Raw genomic sequence first — 26,584 nt, 5'->3', positions numbered from 1 at the left:
GCATGTGTAAGAGCACATACAATAATGAAAGCTGTTTTTTTTAAAAAGAACGTTTAATGAAAAATTAGTTGAAGAAGGTATGTTCCTTCTATAAAACAGAGAAATACAGACCTCCTTTAAAGAAACAATTAAGGAATAATATACTTTCATTGCTGTACAATAACTTCATTAGATTTGAGTAAACAAAACAATACTGACAGCTGAAAAAAAAATCTGCCTTATTTAGTTTATTTGCAAGAAGGACATGTCATTTATTGTTAGGAATTTAACTTGATATCACATTTGTCTTGCCTTCAACCCCAGAGGAATTCCCATTTCCCACCTATTTCAACTGCCCATTGCATTAAAATGTACAGCCAATTCGACAGAGTGTCCATGGTGGCTCTTCTAGTGATGGTATGGCTTGTACAGCATGCATATGGAAGTAGTATTGCTAAGTGGGGTATCTCAGCCAAAACTCTATTTTGTATTAGGACGACAGCATAATTTTTACCCCGCCAGCCGCCCATATTAATCTAAACAAAGTAGAAAAAAAACTTTCTTGAGGCAACAGCATTGATTTCATTATTGATTACCTGACTTGAGGGATCTATCACTAAATCATCATCATCGTCAGACAAAATATAGTTTGGCTTAGAAAAGCCCACTTATCAATACTAGTGGTTTTATTCACACAAAATTTACTATACCTAACATGCAGGGTTCTTCCAAATCAGGTTACACGTCTGAATGTTAAATTCCTATGCACTATTAATAACTCACTGGGATTTACAGGTAATAAAAAAAATTGATAATTGTATATTTCACAACACATGCTCTAAAGAGATCAGCAGCCGAGTTGTTAAAGCATACAGACAGACAAACTTTCAATCGACAAGTGAAATGATTTCATGCGTTGGACTCCAGAAAAAAACGCGATTGACATATTGTCAGGATCTGCGACAGATCCTATTATAATGGAGGGAACCTGCAATGCATTGAAAAAGATGAGATATACATGTACTTAAATGGGTAATTGTAAACTTGTAAGATAAAATTAATAAAAAAAAGGTGCAAAATTTGCCTGGCCCCTCCAAACCTCAAAATGGGTGTTAATTTTAAAGCACCCGGGGTTTCATTTAGGGGTGTGTGTGTGCTTGATTACAAATTTACAAAATTGAAAATCAGCCTGGACAGCCCTCTGAATCTCTAAAATTTTGTTTTGCACTTAGCGATTCAATGGGGGGGGGGGAGTGTGTTCAAACACAATGGAAAAATAAAAATATCAACAAAAAAAAAATTACCCAAGATTTAAGAAATATCAAGCATCATTCAAACTGGTTGCAGGTACTTCCTTTTGCTATTCTTTTATGGCTTGGTTATTCACAAGTGTATTATATTTTTTACACAGCCACTTGTAGAGACATTTTTAAAATCTCAACTTTTGCTATCATATAACTCTCATCATCATGACAGAACAAGTACAGATTAATCTTACCACTGATGCTAGAGCCAGGTTCTAGCAGCTTTATAAAATTTCCATGTGAGACAATAGATTTATCAACACATTTCTTTAGCTCATTATCACATTATAGATTACAAACACATTAAAATCGCAATGACCGATACTAGGTCATCAAGTGTATATATCTGAAACATTGACAAACCTGGAAAATGACCTGCTCTGGAAACAAAAATCCAGAAATACGAGTACTTGTTTGTGGTTACTGCAGGATCAAGTATAAATTGCTGAGAAACGTAACTACCGGTACTACCAAGTAATATACTATACAGCATAGTCCATGTCGAATCATCATTCGATCCTTCTAATTTCCATTTAAGAATTTTTTTGATATTATAATCTGATCAACCTTGTAGTTGAAATTTCCAAATCGCAATGGCTGCTGGACACTTTATTTTGATCCAAATGTCACTTGTTTCTCCTTCTGTGACCCACTCTAACTCATCAGATTGAGGGTTGTTAAACGCAAACACATAACTTGGATTTATTCTCCCAATAATAACTTGATGCTGTTGCAATAAAACCCAACGATTTTTTCCCAGCTAGATGTGGAATATGATTGACACTATTTTTAGCTTGTTTTGTACTACCACCAACTGCAAGCAGACTGGGTAACACTATCCACATACTATTTATTAATAAAATCAAATGCAGAAACAGGTACATATGTAGAAGTTAATTTGTTGGCAAAAATATCGATCACAGCTGTAACTGTGCCTCTGGATTTTTTTTAAGATCATTGGCATCTGCAGCAGTAATTGTTCTAGCTCATGCTGCACTTTTTCAGCATCCACGTACACTTTTCTTGTACGATCAAATGGGGCAACAGGATTATAAGTTGTTGTTATTTTATTCCAGCCCATGTTTAATGTACCTGTCATCGTATCACCGGATTTTGCTACTCATGATGTAATATTTCAAGCCATCATATGGTTGGCGCAAGTTTTATTTGTTACATCTGATGTTGCTGATGGAATTGCCATAGTTATCTTGTTCAATCCCATGTCCAGATTCCCACCATAATGTCGCCAGATTTTATCACAAAGTTGTCTTTGACAAACTTTATATTTGTTACAAAATCATTAATGGTCAATGTTGTTATCAAGTTGTGTATTAAATATGAACTTTCCTCCCATATCTATATTTCCAGCCATCGTCCCACACACTAGTGGCAACTTGTTATGTCGACCACGCTAAGTTGTGCATAGCTTGCTGCTTGCAAGCTATTTATGTTAGCGGGGGGGGGGGGTATTTAGTTTGCAAATTCACTATTTTTCTTCCACTCATGTTGATATTTCCGGTCATCTTTCCACCCGACAACGATATCTTACCATTACTGACCGTGCTAAGTTGGCCAAAACTTACTGCTTGTGAGTTATCGGCATTCATTGGTGGATATGTTGTCTCAAGGTCTAGCACTCGCTGACCTGACATATTTAAGTTAGCAGTCATTGTATCTCCAGATTTTTCGAGATAATGTGAGATCAATCCGCAGCAGGAGAAATATGAGCTGCTTAGCAAATACAATAAAAAGCTAAAAATGAACTTGGCACCGGTGATGATATTTTTATCATAAAACAACCTGAAGATTTAATTCCAGTTGCTAAGCTAGATTCAGAAGAACATAAAATAATTGTTTTTGATGACATCCCACTAAGCAATGCAGAGAAGGAAAAGATAAAATCTTATTTTTCATTATTGCACAACAGAAAATGTAATGCAGTCTATTTGGCACAAGGGTTTTATAATGTGGATTGATTGATCTGGAGAATTACAGGTTGTTTTATTCTATTCGTTGGACTAGACAATATCGATGTAAAACAATATAGCCCGACAGCAATGCCGAGGTGTATTAAAAGAAAAATTTGGTGAGCTGTATCATAACGCTACTGGTAATGGCAGACACAACTTCTTTTTGTTTGATAAAGTTTCTTGTTTGATAAATAGCAAGAGATCAAAATCGTATGTTCAGATTTGAAATAGACAAGTTTTTCGACTGAAAAATAATCTAACAGATACTTATAAAAATGGATGCAAAATAAATAGAAGTTCTAAAGAAATTTGCTGTAATAAGAGCAGCGTTCAAGAAAAAAGTCGAACAGGAACAAAGAGGACAACAGCAAACTGCAGAAGAAAATGCTAGGCTTTCTAGACCAGTAACTGAAGATGCAGTTGGCAAACAACCTGATATTTCTGTAGCATTACCAGAAGATCTTAAAAAGTTATCAGAGAAAGGATTATGAGGTATTGTTGAAGAGGAGCAAAAACAATTTGCTGACCAAATTATTGAAAAAAAATAGGAGATCCAGCTGCACGACAAATTGTGGTATTACAAAAAGTTGAAAAGTAGGCTAGAGATGGTGAAGAATAGGTGGCTATTTTTCGGGAAACGATCAATAAATTAATAGGAGAAACTAAATATTAGTATACATTATCGAGTTAAAAAATTCTGAGACATTTTTTGGTGCAAATAAAATAAAGCTTGATGATAGAAAAAAAATTAGTGGCGAGGCAATGAGGTAGATAATCACATTAAAAAAAACTAGGAATTCAAAGAAAAAAATAAAGTGGCTTTTGATAAGATCAGAGAATTTAATAATTACAATGAAGCACGAAACTAATTTGATATGTACAGAGAAGGTATTATTGCTAATATATATGATGTTATACTTAACATAAAAATCAAAACAAAAAGATTTAATTACAGAACATTAGAAAACATAGCTAAAAAACTTGATCAACAATAAGAAAGAAAATAGCCTATGGTCTGAAGATCTTTAACTCGAACGCTGAATTAGTTAACTGGTTGATGCTATTAATAGCATCAAAGGAAGCCAGAAATACGAGCACAGAAATTGACAACAAAATTGTGGATATTTTAGATAATCTCAGATCAAATGGTTACCTAACATCTGACAAATATTACATTTTACATAGATTTGATTCACTAACAGCAAAGCACAAACTGCCAGCAGTGCAGTTTTATCTGTCAGATAAAATAAAAATGTTATTAACTACATTACTGCTTGATTCATCACAGACTATGGCAGACAGTGCAAACTTTTCTGTTATTTATAATCCACCAACTCAGCTGGACTCGGGATCGCAATTTGAAATAGGTTTAGTTTCAGCTACTGCTTTGCACTCAATGGCAAATATCAGAACTAATCTTAATGACGATTTCACATTTCAATCGATCCAGCCTGCTGGCCCAGCTTGGACTTCTGTTAAGATATCGCAGGGCGCTTTTAACATTACAGATCTAAAGAAAGCAATAAAGTTAATGATTACAACTAAAGCTGAATCTGTATCAGACAATTTTGATCTCATTTCAAACTATAACACACTGCGTGCCAGAATAACTTTGAAAAACAATTTTCTTCTTGATTTCAGTACCACCATTAGCATCAGGCCATTGTTAGGTTTTGCTCAAAAACAGTATGATTCTGAATCGCAAAGTGCTTCAATTTTATACGAGGGTGAGTCACCAGTGGATATAACAGAAGTAAATTCGATTTTAGTGAACTGCTCGATTGCCAGTTGGTCGTTTATGGCACGTGGTTGTAAAGGTCAAACTATTTATTCTTTTTCCCTAAGATACCACCAGGTTTATTAATGCAAGTAAATCCAAGTCATATAATATACTATCCTGTTAGTGTTGAAGATCCAATATCTCCTATCAAGATGACACTGACTGGTCAATACGGCCAGCAACTAAATCTCAAAAACAAAACTGTAACATATTATCTGCACTTGAGATCGCATTGAGCTCTGCTCAGTCAGCTAGCTGACAAGTATAAATTTTATCAAGCAGTTTTGTATAACAAAATGAAACAGTTAAAAATTTATCGTGGAAATATCGTAGGAGGTTTCTTCGATAATATGATCTCTAAAATCTACCTGGAATTGCAAATAAAATAGCACCTACTGTGTTAGATGCATCAAAAGCTTTTGCCATTGGAGCCTCCTATGCAATAGGTACAGCTGCTGGACAGAAGATTGTTGATAAAATTAAGGGTAGACCATTGAGTGCACCTATCGCAAGCGAAGGGGATATAAAACAAGGAATTTCTAAAATATCACCACCATCAGAAACTACTGCGGCATTGACAAAAGTGACAAAAAACTATTATTTCCACCAAGTGAAGAAAGTATTAGAAAATTAGTAACTAAAACATGACGTCAGAGTACTAGCACTTAACCAGATATTGTGGCATTCTAGTGGGGCTTTTACAACCTGAACTGTAGAACAGTTCACAATTTTGTCTAATAATTATTAATAAAAAGTATAATTATCTTGACTTGACCAAGGAAATACTAACAGATAACTCAACAGAAATTTGAATACATTTAGTATCTCGACGAAATTTCAAACAAACCTAACAAAACAGGCATACAAACTTTTAATACAGGAGACGAAGATGTGTTTCTGTTGCCACATAAAGCTGAACTTGAAGTACAAGGTAGAATCAGAACAACTGATAATCCACCTGCAGATACTGCAGCTGGTACACAAGTGACACTTGTAAATGGCTGGAGTTTGTTTAGAAGCGCCAGATATGAACAAGCTAATCAAACTGAAGAAGATATTTCTAAGCATTTACAAACTGCAAGCACTATTCTTAACGTAGTTTAGTTCAGCAATGACTACTTGAGATCTGTTGCAACAAATATGATGAGGTTAAAAGATACTGGAACTGGAGATGTTATTTCAAATGAATTTACTTATTTTAATGAAACTGCAGCTGGAACTGATGCTGCTGGCAGAGCAGTTATAGTAAGAGATTTTCTTATTGCAAACGCCTTATCTCTTGGAATTACTGCAATAGCTGCAGATGCAGATGTAGATGCAACAAGGACTTCTCTGACAGCAGCTTGTAATTTTCTTGGAATTACTGTACGTGCTGCTGATGCTGATAGAACTGCAATGTTAGCCATATTAAAAAGGATAACAAATATAATAAATATTGGAAATAAAGATCACAATGAAGGTTATGCTAAACAACTAAAATTTACAGAAAGATCAAATCAAATAACTATGATGCATCTGCTTAGCAAAATATTTGGATTTTGCAGGGACTACAATAAGGTATTTTGTGGTATCAAACATACTTATACTTGACCAAGCAGATCAAAGCGATTGTCTTATTGGTCCAGCTAATCCTGCTGAAGCTGATAATAATTTTCAGTTTGTAATTTCACAATTGGTATTTTCGATGCCATGTGTCATTCTGTCGATGGATAAATCAATAGGACTTGAGACAATGCTAACAGCATTCACCAAAAAAGTGTATTTTGTGCAGAACAAAGTTTATGAAACCGCAATTCAAATTCGATCAATAACACATGGCATATAACAACAGTGCCAAGCGAGCAGTTACCAAGGCATGTATTCATTGTATTTCAAGGACAGAACAGACATGGAAGTCAGCTTCAAAACAATTCCGTATTTGATAGTCCTGATGTTAGATGAATATTTGTCAGAATAAATTCAAAGCAGTATCCAGAATGAGCGATCAAATGTAATTTTGCAGCTGATGCTGCAACATGAGCTGACAGAGTGGAAACTATGCAAATATATCAAGATGCTGATAGCAGATCTCAAATTTCAATTGAAGAGTTTAGAACACTTTATGCAATATTTCACTTTGATGTCAGTAAGCATAGCGAACGAACTATTGGATCAATGTCAGATATAGAAGTTATATGGACACTTGGACAAATGCCAGTTGTTAATTATTATGTTTATGCGCTAAATGTATCTGATAGATTCTTAATGACAGATTCTAGAAAAGGTAGAATGACTGTCCAAGTCTAAATGTGAGCAGTATAATTTTCCAGCAGGCAGTAGAATGTATTGATTTTCTAGCAAGAATGACTAGCAGGTGCTTTGCACTTGAAATGCTCTGCATTTTTCAGCAGGCAGTGGAATGCATTGCTCCCCTAACAAGCGTCAGAATGAACTGATTACCTGACAAGCGGCAGAATGACTGTGGTATAAACTTTATCAGACAAAAGAAAGATGATATAAAATGAAATATATTATACATGAAGTGAACTTATCGCCGACCGGTACAAGTTAAAACATTAACACAAGCTATTATTAAACAACAGTCTGTTTCACTGAAGATAGATTTTTGAACGCCGAGTGCTGGCGTTCTGCCAGCAAAACTAATGCTAACACAGTGGCAAATGAATAAAATATGACTGCAGAAACATTTTATCTTAAGGTTATCAACAGTGCAAGTTACTGCAATGGCCAGATCGCAACCGATCCATGGAGGATTTCTGGGACCTACACTAGCAATTATTGCAAAAATGGCACCACTCAAATTATTACCAGTACTAGGCATGCTGAGGATAGCTGCTGCTTCAGGGGAGATGAACAGGGAGACCAAAAAAGCTGTGTCCGGTGATGGAATCAAATAGTAATCTAGTGATTAACCAATATAATAAAAAAATGCCTGGGAAACAAAAAACAGCAACGAAACGTAAAACTACTAAGAAAAAGAGAACAGCAAAGAAGAACCGGAAAGCAGTCCAAGGTGGATTCATAGGTCCATTGCTAGCAGGAATAGCTTTAAGTCTACTTCCCAATCTGCTGGGGATAGGACATATGAGAGGACTAATGCTACCTGGTACCAGACACTGAAAGATTTTAGATAAACTGAAAGATATCAGCAGATTACAAGGACTATTTTCTAAAGATGAGCTCAGACCACCAGCGGTCCAATCACTTTGACCTGGAGAGCGATGATCTCTACTGACAAATCAAAACTGTGCTATAAATACTCAAAATTTCAATGATGGATCTGGTATGCATTGGGTAGCACTTTATAAAAACATCTATTTTGATTCGTTTGGTCTACCTCCAAGTGATATTATCAAACAGTACGTGCTGTTGTCCAAGTACAAAAAAAAATCAATTACTCTTCTAATCAACTTCAGCTATCCTGTGGATATTACTATGTAATGTTTATCAAGCAAAATGGCACAGTCAGCTAGAGGAAAAGCCTGGAAAATGACAAAATTGCAATTTTATCTAACAAGCAAATATAAAAATGACCACGTAATGCCTTAAGTGCAGAAGTAAAATGGAAAATACAAACGAAACCACGAAAACCACTAAAAATAACAGACTAATGCTGAAAAGTATATGTGATATCTGTGGCAGGAAAAAATGCATGTTTCTTAAACGTGATTTGCTAATACCTGGAGATCAGGGGATGCAAAGAATTCCTGATACTATTTTAGTCAACGATTAAATTATAACAAAAATGCAAAGCAAATCATGAAAATGTAAAGCTGACTACAACCTCTGTACAGAGCAAATTTAAACAGTAACTTATAGTTAGTGTTGTAATCAATGAGCTGTAATCAGATCCAGCCTATATATTCACAAGTTAATTGGTAAATTACTGAAACCCAGTAAAGGATGGATACTGCCTTTTCGCAAGTACACAGGGCCTTGGAATCCGCTCGATAAACTTGATGAAAATGATAATCGAATCCCAGGTCACGAACCGTATAATCAGGTTGATGAATCGCAATGAATCATGACATAAGTTACTGTGTCAACAAAAATGATAAATCTGGTTGTGACTGTATTATGCTTGATGAGCTAAATAATATCAAACCTAGTGGAATAAGAGAGTGAACTGATCGTAAGCTAGTACAAGGTATCACTGGAGCAAAATATTATCTCGGGCTTGGAAAGCCCCGGCTTGGTAAAAATGTACTTTATGACAATGGAGTGCAGAGTACTCAAGCACATGAACTTCACAAACCTAAAAAACTAAAGTCTGCTTGATGAAGGGTTATCACAAATTCAGCTGATGACATATGGGCAATAGATCTCGCTGATATGTCAAATATTTCACAGCACAATGACAACAAAAGGTATCTGATGAAGTTGATATTTTTAGCAATATGCGTTTAGTGTACCTGCTGCAGATAAAACTGGAGACACTATAACTAATGCAATGTGAGGTATTATAATCAACACAGAAAGAAAACCAAATAAAGTATGGACCGATCATGGAGCGGAGTTTTTGGGGAGAAGAAATTACCAGACGTTTTTAAAATCAGGAGCTGCAGCGGACAAACAAGGATTTATGCATCATTGAGAAAGTAATAACAAGAAAAAGTAAGAGAAGTTTGGTCAAAAGGAGAGGTTATGGAGACAGTTCTACTAGCTGGATACCAACTACTGAAATAAAAAATCTTTGATCCAGTCACTATAAATTTTTTCGTATTTCAAAATGACAGACTTAATTTCACTGGCCTAAACAATGATATAAAATCAAATGTTATCTTCTCATGGAGTGTAAAGCGGAGTGCTCACACTCTCCCATCAGGTTAAAAAACTTAAAAAACAGTAAATTAAATTTTATAATTTTTTGACAGCCATAAACTTCTAACTGTCCATGATTCATATACAGCTTTAACAACTCCCAGAATATCTGATGTTCTGAGACAGTAAAATTAAACTTTTTAACCTTTTTAGTGAGGTGATATTTTACATTATATTGTGATTTTGCTGTGATGTAAACATGTTCATCTTGATGTACTATACCTGGCTCATCTGCAAAATTATCCTCAATGACAGGAAACAAATACATTTTTAGATCTAATTCAGAGTGTAAAACTCTGATCCTACGAATCCTTATGCACTGCAGTATTTAAGATTTCTAGCAGTGAGGTTTTGCATGACTGTTGATAGTATTGGAATTCAAAGAATCCTGATGTTCTGTATCACAATCAATATCAGAGTAAAACGCTGACCTTTATGCGAACAAGAAATTTGTTTACGACATCTTATACATAAGATATTTATTTAATTACTGTAATAAAATCCCAGATGAAATAAGAAGAATCATAAGAGCTAATAGGATCTTCTTATTCGACACTGTCAAGCTGTTTATGAGTAATCAAAAAACAGAAAAAAAGTATCTGAATTTTATCACTGAATACAATCCTTACTCTCAGTTTGATGTGTTACTGACAGATCTCTTAAGTATCAGAACTTGAGAAATATATAAAAATATTTGTTCGATATGACAGAGATGTTCATGAAATGGGTTCACTGCTGTTTGACAAGGGAAGATCAAAGAAATATTATGAAAATTGATATGTGAACAAACTGTAATTTTATGTTAATTATCAAATATGAATAGATTTGCTACTCAAGGTAATGTTGTAAATTCTATCAACTAGAAGAGGCTGTAAGAAATATGTTCTGTGGTCATGTTAATGTCGTAGCTCAAGGCAAAAAGAGAAAAGAATATGTTGATCTTGCTCACCAGCATAGAACTTGATGATATACTTCGACATGGAAAGATCTTTGTCGAATACAACAAAGAAACCTTAAATAAATATCTCACTTAAATAAATATCTCAATTACTGCTTGACAAATAGTGACATCGCAAACATTTTAAATAGCAGGTGATTCGCTTTGAAAGAAGGTTTTGACATCACGTTTTTGAGAAGGCCGATTTTGTAATGCCATCTCCAACAAATCTGATTGATTGTGAATGAACACTAAAATACTTTGAAGCTGCTGTTATAGAAGAAAATGAAATTTCTTATTTAGTTTAAATAATAGTTGAAGTAACACGTCTTACAGGTTGTTTAAGATTAAACCTTACTTTTCCTTGTCTAGTTTTCTCTTGTTGTGTAACAAGGTCCAAGTTCTCCAAATTGTTATCGGTTGGTCTTTGGTCAATAACTAAGCCACTAGGAATCAAACCATTAAATACCTCAAACACGAACCTATAACAATATTTAACTTGATTAGTATTACTTCTTCTAACACCTACACTCAAGTAACCATTATTATTCATAAAACTTTCTTTGTTTTAATATATTTTATCATACCTCTGTCTTTGGCCTCGTACAGCTCAAAAACAGGATGATGTTGCAGTTCATCTTGTAATGACAGGATGGCGATGTTATTGTCTGTTACACTTCCATGTACCTGATAGACTCGCATCTCCGTTGGAATATCATCATAAAACAGTGTAAATAAAGTCCTTGATAAACATCTTGGTATATTAAGCATCATCCTCCGATTTCACTTTTATCCTATAACCAGCTGGAGTTCTAATCCCAAATGAAACTTTAGTTAAAAGATTAATCACCACTCCAAGCATGTTTCCTGCATAGCAGTTGTACTTCTGATGAACAGAGAATATCTCCTCCTCGCTAACCGTTGGTTTAATTTCACTAACCATAATTCTGTTCATGTTATAATAGTAGCAATTTGTTTTCTAACTGACATTTTCATATCGCACTATCAGAGAAATATAAAACTAAAGATATAGGACGCTGAAATTCAGTGCTATCGCAAAGAGATGTTTATTCTTGATGGAAGGATATCAACCAAGTAAATGAAACTGTATTTTTGGGGTTTGATAACAACTGGAGATTTGATGATAAACGTATGCTAGCAAATTTCTCTGCTAAAAATTTATATCATCAGCTTCTGCCAACAATTAAATCTGAGCTTCCTATGCACAAGGGTCTAAAGATTATAGTTCAGTTTCATGTTCAGCTTTCTAAGCTAAATAAATCTCTGGGATCACAGCAGCAAGTTGATAGGCTCATCAATCAGATGCCTACATCAGAGCAGCATGCTGCTCAGCAATGCAAGGAATTGGCTAATCCTTATATCACATCAAAATCTCATTGAATTTTAACTGGGATAGATTTAATGTCTGATTAAATATTTCAGGAAATATGGAAAAAAAATCGATAAGTACACAGCACCAGGATTGGGCTGGAAATTTGATAAAATAACAGAAATACTATTTCACACTATGAAATATAATTCACTGTGAGGTAGCTCATATGTCTAGCTGCCAAATAAAATAAAAAACTCAAAATGTTGTATTAATGTAAAAATTATGATAAAAAATGTTTCCAATGGGCAGTATTATCAGCATTATTTCCTGCATGAGATCATCCCTATCGAGTACTGAATTATATTAGTCAAGTTAACAATCTAAACTTTACCAGGATTGTCTTTCCTGTTTCTGAATATCAAATTCCACAGTTTGAAAAACAAAATAAACAGCTGTTAACAGGAGGTATTAATGTATTTGGTGTCGATGATGAACAAAAGCTATATCCAAGATATATCAATGATCGTGCATCACAAAGAACAATAAATTTATTGTTTTACAAAAATCATTATGCGTGGATCAAGAACTTTAACAGGCTAGTCAGAGGCTAGTATAACAAGCGTAAGAAAAAGAAATATTTCTGTTTCAAAGGCTTGCATGGCTATAAATCACAGATGGTTCTCAATCAACATCTTGAATACAGCTCTAATGTACAGTGGATATCTATGCCTGGTGAAGATGAAAAAATATTACAATTTACAAATTACAGACATAAGATGAAAGTGCCTTTTATAATTTATGCAGATTTTGAGTCTATTACTTCCAGTGCTAGGAGCAGAAAATAACCCTGATAAATCTTCTACAAGAAAAATTTAAAAACATATTCCTTGCAAAGTAGTGTATAAAGTTGTCTGTGCTGCTGATAAACGTCTATCAAAATCAATAAAGATTTATCATGGCGCAAATCCTGCTGTTTGGCTTATGAAGAACCTTATCAATGAAACTGATTTTATCCTGATGTTACTAAGATAAAAAAAATGAAACCTCTAACAATAAAACAAGAATTTGCCACAGCAGAAATATGCCATATTTGTGAGGGGGCACTTTTACTGCAAATCAAGTAAAAGGTCACTCCTATATTACTGTAAAGTATCACAGTCCAGCACATAACAAATGTAATTTAAAATATACTGCACCAGATTTCGTTCCTGTTGTTTTTCACAATTTCTGAGGATATGATGCCTTATATTGTAGATGAAGCATTTAGTAATAAAGGTATAATAAACTGCCTAAAAAGTAACAACAATGATAAACATAAAGTGCATCCCAAATAACACTGAAAAGTATATGTCAGTGACACTAGGCAAGATAAGATTTATTGATAGTCTGCAGTTTATAGCAGCATCACTAGACGAGCTTGTAAAAGGCTGAGGTAAGTTTGATAATTTGACAGAACATTTCGGTGAAAGTGCTGGCAGTTTATTGACATGAAAGGAAATTTTTCCTTATGAGTATCTTGATAACTGGCATAAATTTGATGAAACAAGTTTACCTGACAAAGATAAGTTTTATTCTCTGTTAAATCTTGAGAGCATTAGTGATGATGATTATGCTTATGCTAAATCGATATGGGACTCGTTCGGCTGCAAACACTTAGGAGATTAAAATGATTTATATCTTATCACAGATGTATTGTTGCTCGCAGATACATCAGAAAATTTCTGAAATGTCAGTGCTGATAACTACGGACTTGACCCAGCTTCATATTATTTGGCACCCAGATTAAGCTGAGACTTATTACTGAAACAAAGCAAAATAAAGCTAGAACTGATAACAGACCCAGATATGTTCTGTTTCATCAAGCAGGGAATTCCTGGTGGAAAAAGCATCATAACAAAAAAAAATATGCCAGGGCTAATAATAAATATCAGTTTATTATCTGATGAACAGAGAAATTATTCAAAGGGTAAATCTGTTGTTCAAAAATTAGTTCCTAATCTGCTTGACAAATGGAGATATGTTTTGCATTACAAAAAGCAAGCAGTCGATCATGGACTTGTTCTAAGAAAAGTTCATAGTGTGCTAAAAATTTAATCAATCACCGTGGATGAAAAGGTTATATTAACTCAAACACAGCATGATGAGCAGCTGCAAAAACAGAATTTGGCAAGACCATGGAAAATCCCAGAAAGTGAATCAATATTGAGATCGTCAATAACATGGAACGTCGAAATAAACTTGTAGCATCTGATGATTTTGTCGATATGAAAATATTTAATGAAAACTTGGTAGCCATTCAGCGAAGAAAGACAAACTTAAAGTTAAACAAGCCCGTTTATGTTGGAATGGCACTACTTGAAATATCAAAGATGCTGATGTACCAATTTCATTACGATTTTGTTAAAGATAAGTGGCCTAATGTAGAGCCAATATTTACAGATACTGACTCGCTCATGTATAAGATAAAATCTGATGCTATTTATGAAGACTTTTATGACAACCAAGAGCTGTTTGATCTTTCAGATTATCCCAAAAACAGTGGATTTCACTGTGATGATAATAAAAAGTATTAGAAAAATTTAAGGAAATTTGTTTCCTATCTTAGAGTTTATCAGATTGCGTAGTAAAATGTACTGTCTAAAATTAGCTGATAATAAAGTTAAAATACAAGCCAAAGGAGTCAAAAGAAATGTAACTGGTAAGGTGACAGGATTCGATAATTATAAGGCTGCAATAGACAGATTTTCTGGTTATGTTTAGAAGATGGTAATAAGATCAAATTGTCATAAAACTGAAACTGATGTTATAAAATCTGGTTTGATTAATTTTGATGATAAAAGATACTCCTCTGATCGGATCAATACATTTGCATTAGGATATAAAATGTCTGATGTTGACTTTAGCAAGGTGGATTTTTTTAGATTGGTTACTACAGTAAATTTTATGTGAATGTTAGGTATAATAAAATTTTGTGTGAACAAATATAATATAAACTGCAGTAGTGGGTGTTTGTAAGCCAAACTCTATTTTGTCTGATGACGATGATGATTCAATGATAGATCCTCATGTGGTAAATCAATAATGAAATCTACACTGTTGCCTCAACAAAGTTGTTTTCATATTTTGTTTAGACTAACACGGGGGGTCTGGGAAGGTAAGAATTATGCTGTCGTCCTAATACAAAATAGAGTTTTGGCTGCAATATCCCACTCATCAATACTACTTATGGAAACCTATTTCCACTTTCTGTTCCAGAACAGCTGAACCAGTTTCACCAGTCATCTGGGTAAATCTCTGCAAATAACTAACTTTTGTGTTGTTTTACTGTCATTAACGCCCCATCCCACTGGGGATTTAAAGAAGGTGTGGAAGCTGCAGTAAGTGGAAATCAAACTGGAATTTCAACCTAATTCAAATTGGAATTTCAACCTAAACAGAAGAGGAAATACAATTGGAGGAATGGTCAGCAATTTGCTAACATAAAAATATACCACTCTCTCTACCTCATCTCACTCCCTACCCCGATGATGAAGATTTTTTCAAAGTCAAATTCATAACTCTTCTGATAGTGCAAGTGCAATGACCGGGCAACATGTATAACTATGAGAGCAGTTACATTCACAATAATCTGTAACATACAAAAAGGCAAAAACTCATAAAAATGTGGGAGCATGAAGATTTCTCAACATGTGCATAATTAGATAATTACCATAATATATATATTGCAATTTAAAAAAAAACAAACAAACACATGTCAATGTCAATATTCATACAAGAGTAGTGATACCAGATTTTTTTGATGGTCACTATGGTGCCAGGTTGAAGGTCAGATGAGCACTATTTTCACTCATAACCAACTTCATATTGTTAAAGTGTTTAAGAGAAAACCTAATGTCAAGCTGACTATCCATTCAAGAGAAATAGCCATATAATGATTTTCAGAATAGCCATTAAGGCAGCCATTTGAGGTTGGATCAGCATTATTTTAATATAAGAACATGTATTTTATATTGCAATTATGGAATTAAAACAGAAAATGGTCATTCTGGAGAAGTATTAGTAGCTGTAACAAGATTGTTCACAATTCTGAGAGGTCACATCAGCATCATGTTCATTTAGGACTAACTACGTATAGTGAGAAGTATTTGAATAAAATCCCCATGTTAAGACAACCATCCATTAAAGAGTATTGAAACAACATTTTCAAGATTGCCACCATGACAGCAAAGATACATATAAATTCTACATTGGTTTTGAAACACTTATCACTCATGTTCCCACATTTCTATCATTTGCTATCCATGACATTCTAAATCCTGGCATGCTTGGTCATACAACTCTATCCACATCTGATTGGCAGCCATTTCAATTCAGGATCAACTACATACCATAAGAAGTATTAAGTGAAAACCCCATGGAGATATGACCATCTGTTCAGGATAAATAGTTGCAAGATTTTCAAAATGGCCACAATGGCCATAATTTTATGACAACATGTATGTATTGTTACATCTAGGGGCGTAAACTTTTAAGTAACAAGGCCAGGTAAAACCAAACAAGCATTAAAGTTTTCCAAAATATAAAATCAAACAAAGTGAAAGAATTAAAATAACTTATGGTATACAAATTCCTAGAATGTGATACTAAATTGTACTATCAATTTCTCACTAATCCGGAAACAATTCAAAGGAATTCCAAACGAAGCTTCTAAAGTACTTACGTGCTATTGTGATAACACCACTGAATTTAATAGTTCTTAATATGTTTTAATTCAATGAAATCACGAGAATGTAGAATATCACTAAAGTCCTGGAAAGTTTCACATAATCAGATGAAATTAATTAAATGTTCAAGTCCTTGAATATATTCACATAATCCCAAAGTACTGACTGTTTAAATTAACGATTATCCACTGTGCTAGATCCAGTGACATATTATAAATAATTCACAAGTGCTTCTATGACTCATATATAGCTAGCATAATAGCATATGAATAGAATATGTGCATACATGCCAACCCCTGGCAAGGAAAAAGCGTAATCCAAGTGGACAAAAAGAGTAAATCCACATATAACATAATAAAATTCAATGAGCATATATACAAAATGATTTATTTACCCCTCTGGTCTTTTAACATCAATTACTGCTTCAATTTTTTATATCTGAGCTTTAAAAAGTAACAGACTCTCATATTGCATTTCAAAACACTTTGTACCAGCTGAGATAATTAATGTTTTGCACACCAGTAGAGCAGTAAGTGCTGGGTGACAGAACCTAGATCTGAATTCAGTTTTATTTTTGTTAACAATACTGAACAATCTCTCTGAGTGAGCATTAGAATGGTAAAGAATCAATATTATTCTTTTCATAACCTGACAAACAAGTGGAAATATATATATTCCAGTTACTGGGTCTTTTAGCTGGGAAGGTGCCATTGCACATCAACACTGTCCACATGAAGTACATTGTCACAGTTAGAATGCCAACTTGATACTTCAGGAGTTCTCCTAATTTATCAGCAGTCTTTCCTGCAGCAAGGTGCATCATATGACATGGACAACCTGATATGTACACTGATGGAGACATTTTTCAAAATACAGAATGCAACTCCTTTATGAATTCCAGTCATCACTGATGCATTATCAGCTGAAAATCCCATACAGTTCTGCCAACTTATGTTTATTCAAAGCATTATTAAGCAAATAAAAAAAGTTTTCTCTGGTGGAATCTACTGTTAAGTCTGGTAATGAGAGAAGAGCACTGACTTTGCCCTTTTCATTGTCAAAGTCTCTTACACAGATTGGGCAAAACGTTTTGTCATCATAATCACTGCTCCTGTCTGTTGCAATACTAGATGGCCCAATTTCCATGGCTTCTGCAATTTTAAGTTAATTATCTTCAGCTAAACACCTAACAATATTAGATGATTTTGTTCTTGCACATGCATATTTTCTGCAATTTTGGTATCAGAAAACATCTATTTGAACAAAGGACCAACATAGTCTTCTACTGCTAGGGGTAGCCTCTACATTTATAAAATTTGTGTCCACAATTTAGTTCTCCTGTAAAAAAGAAGTTACCTCAGTACTGGAGTAAAATGAGCTAATTCAAGGTTTCTTGGTTTTACCACCAAGACCAATATTAAAATCTTTTCCACACAGCCTGCAATGGACGTGAAGCTGCCCTAGAATGCAATGCTGTATTGTGTAATTCATGTATTCATCTTTGAATCGGTTTTTCGTCTTTTTCTAATCCATCTGTGAAATCATTTGAAAAACATTTTTTCACTAACATTATAACACACTGACTAGAATAAATCTGACTCAACTTTTAGCTCCAAATACCTACAGACTGATTCTGTACCAGATATGAATTAGAACAAAGACTCTGCGAGCAAAGATTATAAATTAGAAAACCAGTCTGTTCTCTCCTAACTAAGCCATACAGCTGCTATAAATAGAAACCGAGGTCAAAAGTTTGAAAGTAGAAACCAGCATATTTCTTGGAAATAGGGCAGATGCTATAAATAGAACATAATACTGTTAGGAAAGTGCATGCAAGTCTATGGACAAGCGTACTCTTATGTTGTAGTTATGTAAAAGTCATCTTTTCTAGAATACAGTCTGAAAGATTAAAGGGATCTTAATAAAAATGAGAAAACAAATTATTAATTTTTTGGGGAGTGGGATACACCAAAAACACGTAATCCAAATACATTTACGCGTAAGGTGTAACTTAGTGAAAAAAAGCGTAATGATTACGCCAAAAGTGTAATGGTTGGCATGTATGTATGTAGTGTGTATGGTCATTATATAGTAACCATATGCACTTCAAATAAGGACAAACAAAACATCATAAAAAGACAAAGAGCGTAAGCTCTATGTTAATGAAACTATCTGTTCAGGTGGAGTGGCAGAATAACAAGATTTTTAAGATGAACACTGGTAATCATATCAATACTGTATCAGCACCATTTTTATTAAAATCAACCAAACACAAGTAGTCTTACAAACTAATATATGCAATAAAAAATGTTTAAAAAACAAAGCAAGTCTTTTAATGAAAACTCCATGCTGATATCACCATCTGTAAGACAAGATTTTCAAGATGCCATATTGCCTGTCCAAATGGGTCATTTTCATTCATGAAAAACTAAACCTTAGGATGAATGTTGTGTGTAAAGATTCCAGGTAATCCTTTATGTAGTTTAGGAGCAGTAGTGATTACAGATGGATGGATGCATGCTGGAAGAGGGATGAAAGGACATAATAATTAAGTTATTTTGATCTTTGAGCAGTTTAGCTAATAACTATAAATTTGTCCAGATGGCATGGATGGTATAAAAATTTTTAAGATACTTTTACTAAAGATACAATCTCAAAATTCCTTAGTAACACATGGCTAATTTACTCTAGATACTCACTTATAAGTCAAGTTTAACTGCAAATAACATACACCTTGATCTGCTGTTGCATAATGCACCAGAATATCAGAATCTATGCTGCTTGTTCTACCGATCACTCCAAATATAACCAAGTAGTTGCCCTTTATTGATGGCAGAGAATCTAAGGAATCAAGAACAGTACGTGAAGATTCTGGAGGTATGGAATCTTACTTTTTCTCAGTGGCTCCATTTATTAGACTGTATATTTTGGCCAACATGTTTCCCATTCCAACAGGTTCCACTGCTATAACTGTAAAGTTGCAATCATCAACTGCCAATGAAAGGTATCTACAGTAAGATGGATTTATATTTGGAAGTTAATGTTCTATAAATTAAAACTGATTGGACTGATTGGATTTTTCTTGGATAAATTTTTTTAAAACATCTATCTTAACTCCCATGTTCACTTATCAAAAGAGTTAAGTTCAACTAATTCAAACATTTCGATTGTAAATTATTTCTCAAAGTTCACCATGAACACACGCATGAAAAAGTACAAATCTGTAGCAAAATAACATATACCAGTAAACATGATTCACTTATACGTTAAAGGTCCATCTGCAAATGACATAGATCCTGATCTGCCATTGAATAATATGCTGGTAGATCTGGGTCTATGTAGTTTGCAGTTGGCTCTGATTTATGCACTAATAATTCCATTTTTTATGAATTGACTGCATTTTCTATGTTTTGATTGGATGTAAACAGTCATGTGATACTCAGATCTGGATTTTTTTACACATCAATAAATTCTGCAAACTACTTTTGTTTCCCTGTTTCCAGATCATCTGAATCGTGAAGTTTTATCTATATCAACGCCTTACACCTTCATAATAACAACAAGATCCCACCAACCCACTCCTGTGATTACCAATAAAAAATGACAAGCCACAGATTAAAAAAGACCATTAGAAGTTAAAACAATGTAATTGCACAGACATTTCTGCACTCCAACACTCACCCCTTTTGCCAAAGGCATATGGCAGGCTTTAGAAGCCAATCTTCAGAAATTATTGCATTTCACCTCAACAACAGATTACAGCAGCGGTTATTAAAGGTCAGGGTCATATGTCAACCAAGGGATATCACTAAAAATGGACCTGATTTTGCTTTTGAAAGATTGAAATGTGTAGGAAATAATCATGTTGCTATAGCAACATGTGCCATAACAAGCGTAATTTTCGAAAAAAAAAGGGAATATTCCTGGTTTAACCGCAAGAACCATTTTTTTAATATTAAAATAATGATCATAACAATATATCACTGGCATGACCCACTATGACATTCTACCCCATATCACTGTATAAAGAATCAATGAATCTTAGCTAGCGAAGATAGGGTTATGTATTTTATCCCAATTAAGAGGCTAATGAAAGAAAACTTTCCTGTACACAAAAGTGAATGTTTTGTTGATTAAATCTGCTGATCTGATGTTAGAAAGTTAGTAAATTGTAATCATAAGGATTAAATGATCATGGTTGGGTATTTATCGATGTGTAAATTTTACCTAATCACTCACAAGGTTTACATAAAGTCCTTTGGACTTTATTTACTTTGTGAGTGATTAGGTAAAATTTTCACATTGACAAATACCCAACCATGATCATTTAATCATAGTACCACATCCATAACCTAAATTTTGAAGTATCTATCTTCCATATGCACATGCTGATCTTCAGTTCACAAAAAGGCTTCCATTTGACAGGTGAGGGATCAATACACTCAATAAAAATGAGGCACTACAGGCAAAGACAAACAAACAAAATAGGAGTCTCTGTCATGATCCCTATATCACAACATGTATAATACTTATGGTTTATATTGTGTTGCTACCAAAGTAGCATGCTAAGTAAAGTATTACGACAAAGTAGGCATAATACTCATCACTGATTTTGATTTGAGCATGTTTTAAGAAACATTCCTACCAAATTTTATAACAAGAGGCCCAAGTGGGTCTGATATTGCTTCTGAACAGTTGACAGGTGTCAAGCTGTGAATGAAAATTCACATGCATATTGAAACTGTTGAGGGAAAGAAAATCTTAGAATATATACTACATTGTCTATTAATGCTTGTGTTATGTATCTCCTTTCTAGGTTCTTAACTTTGAAATTGTTAAAAGTACATAAGCTAAATGACCACATAATGAGAGTTAAATCTGTGCAGTCAGCATGGATTCCTGAGCAGTGCTAAAACAAATCTGATAGCCTGACTCCTGGGACCCACTAATATCAGATCAGGTCCCCCCACCCCAGTATTCTATGTGAGGTACCCATCAGGCTTGCCAAAAAAACTAATTTGACCACACTGATGAATTGCACAAATTTATTTTCAAGGTGCTGAATAACTAGAAATTATAAATATTTTATCCCCAACTATGCCTTTACCCTTCTGAAGATGGTCTACTTCAAACTTCTATTAAAAGCTGAAAACTTTGTGGCTTGATGATACATGTGATTCAGAATCTACAGGTTATGATATTTATGTGCAGTACAGAAACCAGCCAGAACCAGTCTAGTGGGTACCAGAACTGTTCTAACAATTGTGTAACCAATGCAATGATGTGTGGCCGCATAAAGGGATTATGGCTAGCATGTATGCACGAAAAGCTGTTCAGTGATTACTTTATTGTTGCATTTTAAAAAGTATAGGCCAAATGCAGGATGTTTTAGGTACTATAAATTATAATGGGATCAAATGTGGTCATGTTTGCTTTTGAGTCCTTGAATAATAATCAGCAGTACTTTGGTGGAGTTGAGATAAAAAGGAATGACAGACTAAAAATGATTTTGGCAAGGCATAAACATTGAGTAAGTATTTTGATTTTTTTTAATGGTTTTCCTTATGTAAATTGCAATTGCTTTGTGCAAGATGTTTCAAGTTAAAGTTTAATTTTCAGCTGTCTCTTGTTCAAGCTTACACTAGTGTAATGAAATACTGCTGAAACATATTAAGAGGCACTTTCGAACAACTTCAAAAGTGTAAACAGCGACTGTATAAATCAAGACAATGGCTGACCTCGGGACCTGGAGGAAACTGCTTTATGTGACATATTTTGAGCTCCAAATAAACATACAAGACAATTTAATATGATTTGGTTTTACTTTTCATATTTGCAGTGTAGTAATTGCAATGTTGTATGACAAATAATATTAAAAAAGAAAAAATTTTGGACATATGGAAATTGGAATCAGGGCTCGTGGAATTTGAGTCAAAACTTGTGATTTTTTAAGTCACTAGCTTTGGGCCTGTGTCTAAAAAAAATTCTTTGATCACTTCTGGGATTGTCAAGACTTGGAAACAACTGAGATCTCCAGCCAAGGGAACTGCTTGTTTGAAGCGCTGGACTCCTAACCAGAAGAATGTGGGTAGGATTCCCACCATTGGATCAGCCTAGATTTTTGCTGATATGCTTTGATTTCATTAATAATCAAACTCATCTGAAATCTTGATGATAGAAGCTCACATACAAAATCAAGTTCTGATCAGAAATATGGTCTCTTGAATATTCAACAGATCAGCCAATCAGATTCAAAATAATATCATTAATATTGGATGGATGTCACTCATAATCATACATATCTAAGATCAACATAAGCATACATACCAAATCTGACCAAATCAGAAAAACGTCCTCACAATCTCTTTCAATCAGATACAAATATGCATGGATATCACTCATAATTTAACTCACCCAAAATCTTTATGATCTTACGTACCAAAATCAATTCAAGATCTAATCAGACATATCACCTCAACAGTCGCAGATCTGTTTCTTCTCCAGACCTTCTCTTTCCGATTTGATCTTAAAAACTAAATCTGATCAGAAACATATCCCCCAGAGGATTCAGAAGATCAGATAATCCTATGCATGAACAACTAATTAATATCTGTGGGTGCCATACGTAATCATAAATATATGAGATCACAATGATATAAGTTTACAAACTAAATTTAGTCAAATTGAGCAGAAATATGGCCTATAGGCTGCTCACAAACTGAAACCATCAGATGCAACATCACATCATTAATCTCCCATTCATAAAAAAACTCAGCAAAAATCCTGATGATATAAGCTTAAATAACAAATGATCAAAATGACTGATCAGAAATACTGCCTGAGTCTAAAGTGTTCACAGGCTCAACCAATCAGATTACAAACTGCCATAATAATATGCATGGATGTTGCTCATAAACCAAATTCATCTGTGGTATTAAGGTAAAGTTAAATACCAAATCAGATCAGAAATATGGCCTCTAGTGTGTTCACAAGCTCAGTCTATCAGACGTCTGGATGTCACTCATAATCAAACTCAACTGATTTCTTGATCATGTAAGCTTACATACCAAATCTGATCAGAAATGAAGCATTTAGTTTTCACAAGCAAGTGTTGATGAATGGATGACAAAAAATGCATGATGTTTAATGGACAATGGATAAAAGGCTCCATCATGAGCTCACTAGACCATTGGTAAGAACTAAACACTAGTGGTTAAAAATAGATTTTTTCACATGATTGCAGTTAAAGACATACATGTACCTATTTTAGAGAAAAGTCAAAAATAGCTTTCCCACCTGGCTGCTAAGAGAGTAATTTTGATATTGCATGTCCTAACAATATTCCAGCCAAGTTTAAGTAAAACTGAGATGTTCTAGACAAAAAGTTAAAAACAAATTTTCCATTTAGTTTGCTATGGAAGTTATATTAATGCTAGTGCAACCACCCAGAATATAATTTGAAAATATAATGCGAAAAATTCTTCTAAAATCTTTATTTTGTAGATTTCTTTCAAAATGGCATACATATTTTTAATTTAAACACGAGTATTTATGTAAAATATTGTCTCTCGTTTTTATTTTTTTATTCTTGTTTTGGTTTTAAATTTTCTTTTTTCTTCAGACGTCATTATTAATGGTAGTGATGTTTTTAATTTTATTCTTTTTCACGAGTGTCCATGCACCATATTTTGTTGATATTTTGTCCGAATATTAGCTAAAATTCATCTGAGTATCATATCATGTGATGACAGTCGGCACCTGGTGTGGCTATATAATTACTTTATACAGACTGCACTTTACAGTTTGCATTTCATACTTGGCTTACTGGATGGTGTTCAAGACCTTTCTGCCCGCTTTCTTCGAATCTGGTTTGGCTTCCGACCTGCAGAAGGAGTTCTGGTTGCAGTTCTGCTGCCATCTATTGAGTACATTATATCTGGATGGTCTTTACCGCAGTCAGTGAGAAATCTTGTTATTTTTTTTTATCCCATTGTTCTTCCGTCATTCTGGCCCAGTGATCAGTGTCAACAAGGTGGTGTAAATATCTTTCACTGAGGCGATAATTACCCATGTTTCTCAGGGAACGACATCTCTCTTCCTGCTCACTGGTCATTAATTGTTGAAGCAGTTTGGTAATTACTTTTCACAGATTGTATTTATTTAAAATTCCATAAAGATGGTCCTACATGCTATTGATGATGTCCTCTCCAATCTTTTCTTCCTTTCCATCATTATTAACTTGATGGGTCTGAAGTCTCTTTCCGTTTGTAATGGCTCAATGAGCTGCAGAAGGGCATCCAAATTTTCTGCCTGGAACATTTCCTTTTCTTCTAAAACTACTAGAAGGAATTTAAAATCATCAGGTTTTGCTTCAATTATGAAGGACAGCAAAGAAGTTTTGAAGCCTATCTTTAAACTCCTTATTTCCTGCGATTTTTGTATAAATCATTTAAAAGTTGAAATTCCTTCAAGTGTCATATAATAAAACTGAACCTGAAGAAAAGAGAGATTTTTGTTGTAGTCAGAATCGGATACATTCCAAATCCTACCAACACCCCTACCCATTTTAGAAAATCATGTCAGAATTTATATAAAAATTTGTCAATATTGAATACCTTTTGCAAAATTATGTTCCTGGGATGTACAGACTGGACAGAAGGATGGTTGAGAGTGATCAAAATAACACCACTCTAAAATGGTTTGACAGTAAGTGCAACTTTGCACCCTGTAAGAAAGTCCTATGACATACATGAGAATTTAAAGTCATTCCTATCCATAATCCCAATATGTAAGGAATTACCTCCTTTTGACTACTGACCTTTGCTATTTCTTCATGCTGGTTTCATATGATGATTCATATGCCCTGGATCTGCATATATCCTCTACAACAAGCTATCGCATCTTCTCAAAATCTGTGTCAGTTCTGACCTGTAAACTTAAGGCAAATGTAAACTCTAAGTGACCATAGTGAATCATGATATAATCACAGTCATATTTGTTTCTACTGTACGTGCTTTTGTATTTTTGCCTGCATGTGCTCACAATGTCTATCCAAATGCTGATTTAAAAAAAACTGGATAAAATAAAAGCATTACCATAATATCATAAAATAATACAAAGGAGGAATATTAGAAAATGAGTTGTTTTATTGTCATCTATATATGCATACAAACATGCCTATCAAGTTTCACTTCTTTATTTTAAGTTTTCTGTACTCATCTGTGCTAACAAACGCCTTTGAATACAGAGAGAGAGAGAGACAGAGACAGAGACAGAGAGAGAAGAGGTCCCTGCTGCAAACAGTGCAGGTGTAGAAATAAAAGCTAGATGCCTGAGCCAATCAACTGTTATAGTTTTTTGTCCCATTGCACTGCTTCCTAAAATAGACTGTATTTACTCATGCATAACAACTGTTGAGTTCTACAGCATTGCATAGCTTCCTTAAATAGTCTGCATTTACTGGTACTCATGAATAGACAGACAGAACAGATTGCAGTTTCATTTAACATCTTAAACACATCCCTCAATTTAAGATTTAAAATTTATACAGTTTTCACAGAACAGACACCAGAGCTTAAAATAACTCCATTGTACATTGAATTCACCTTTACTGAGCCTTGTTTTACCCTTATGAAATTACATGGTGTTTCTCATATTTTAGGAAATTTCAACTTTTGTTTCTCAAGAACAGCAAGAATCAATAGTGTACAATTTAAATAATATAATGTCATTTTTA

At 34.1% G+C, this 26,584-nt stretch overlaps 1 protein-coding gene across 2 annotated transcripts in view; it reads right to left on the bottom strand.

The window, feature by feature from the left end:
• LOC149776938 (uncharacterized) overlaps window positions 1-25,797 on the bottom strand; it is a 47,496-nt gene extending 21,699 nt beyond the window's left edge. For both annotated transcript variants that reach the window (XM_089941657.1, XM_089941658.1), the window contains exons 1-2: window positions 25,667-25,797; window positions 19,740-19,839 (exon numbers count right to left, since the gene is read on the bottom strand). The gene's annotated coding sequence lies outside the window, so the exon portion shown is untranslated. The remainder of the gene's footprint in view (window positions 1-19,739; window positions 19,840-25,666) is intronic.
• Window positions 25,798-26,584: the final 787 nt, after the last annotated feature.

Source organism: Sinohyriopsis cumingii, chromosome 18, assembly GCF_028554795.1.
Source record: "Sinohyriopsis cumingii isolate HCF-2022 chromosome 18, ASM2855479v2, whole genome shotgun sequence".
Classification (NCBI taxonomy): Eukaryota; Metazoa; Mollusca; class Bivalvia; order Unionida; family Unionidae; genus Sinohyriopsis; species Sinohyriopsis cumingii.
This window is presented reverse-complemented; position numbering and strand designations above follow the sequence as displayed.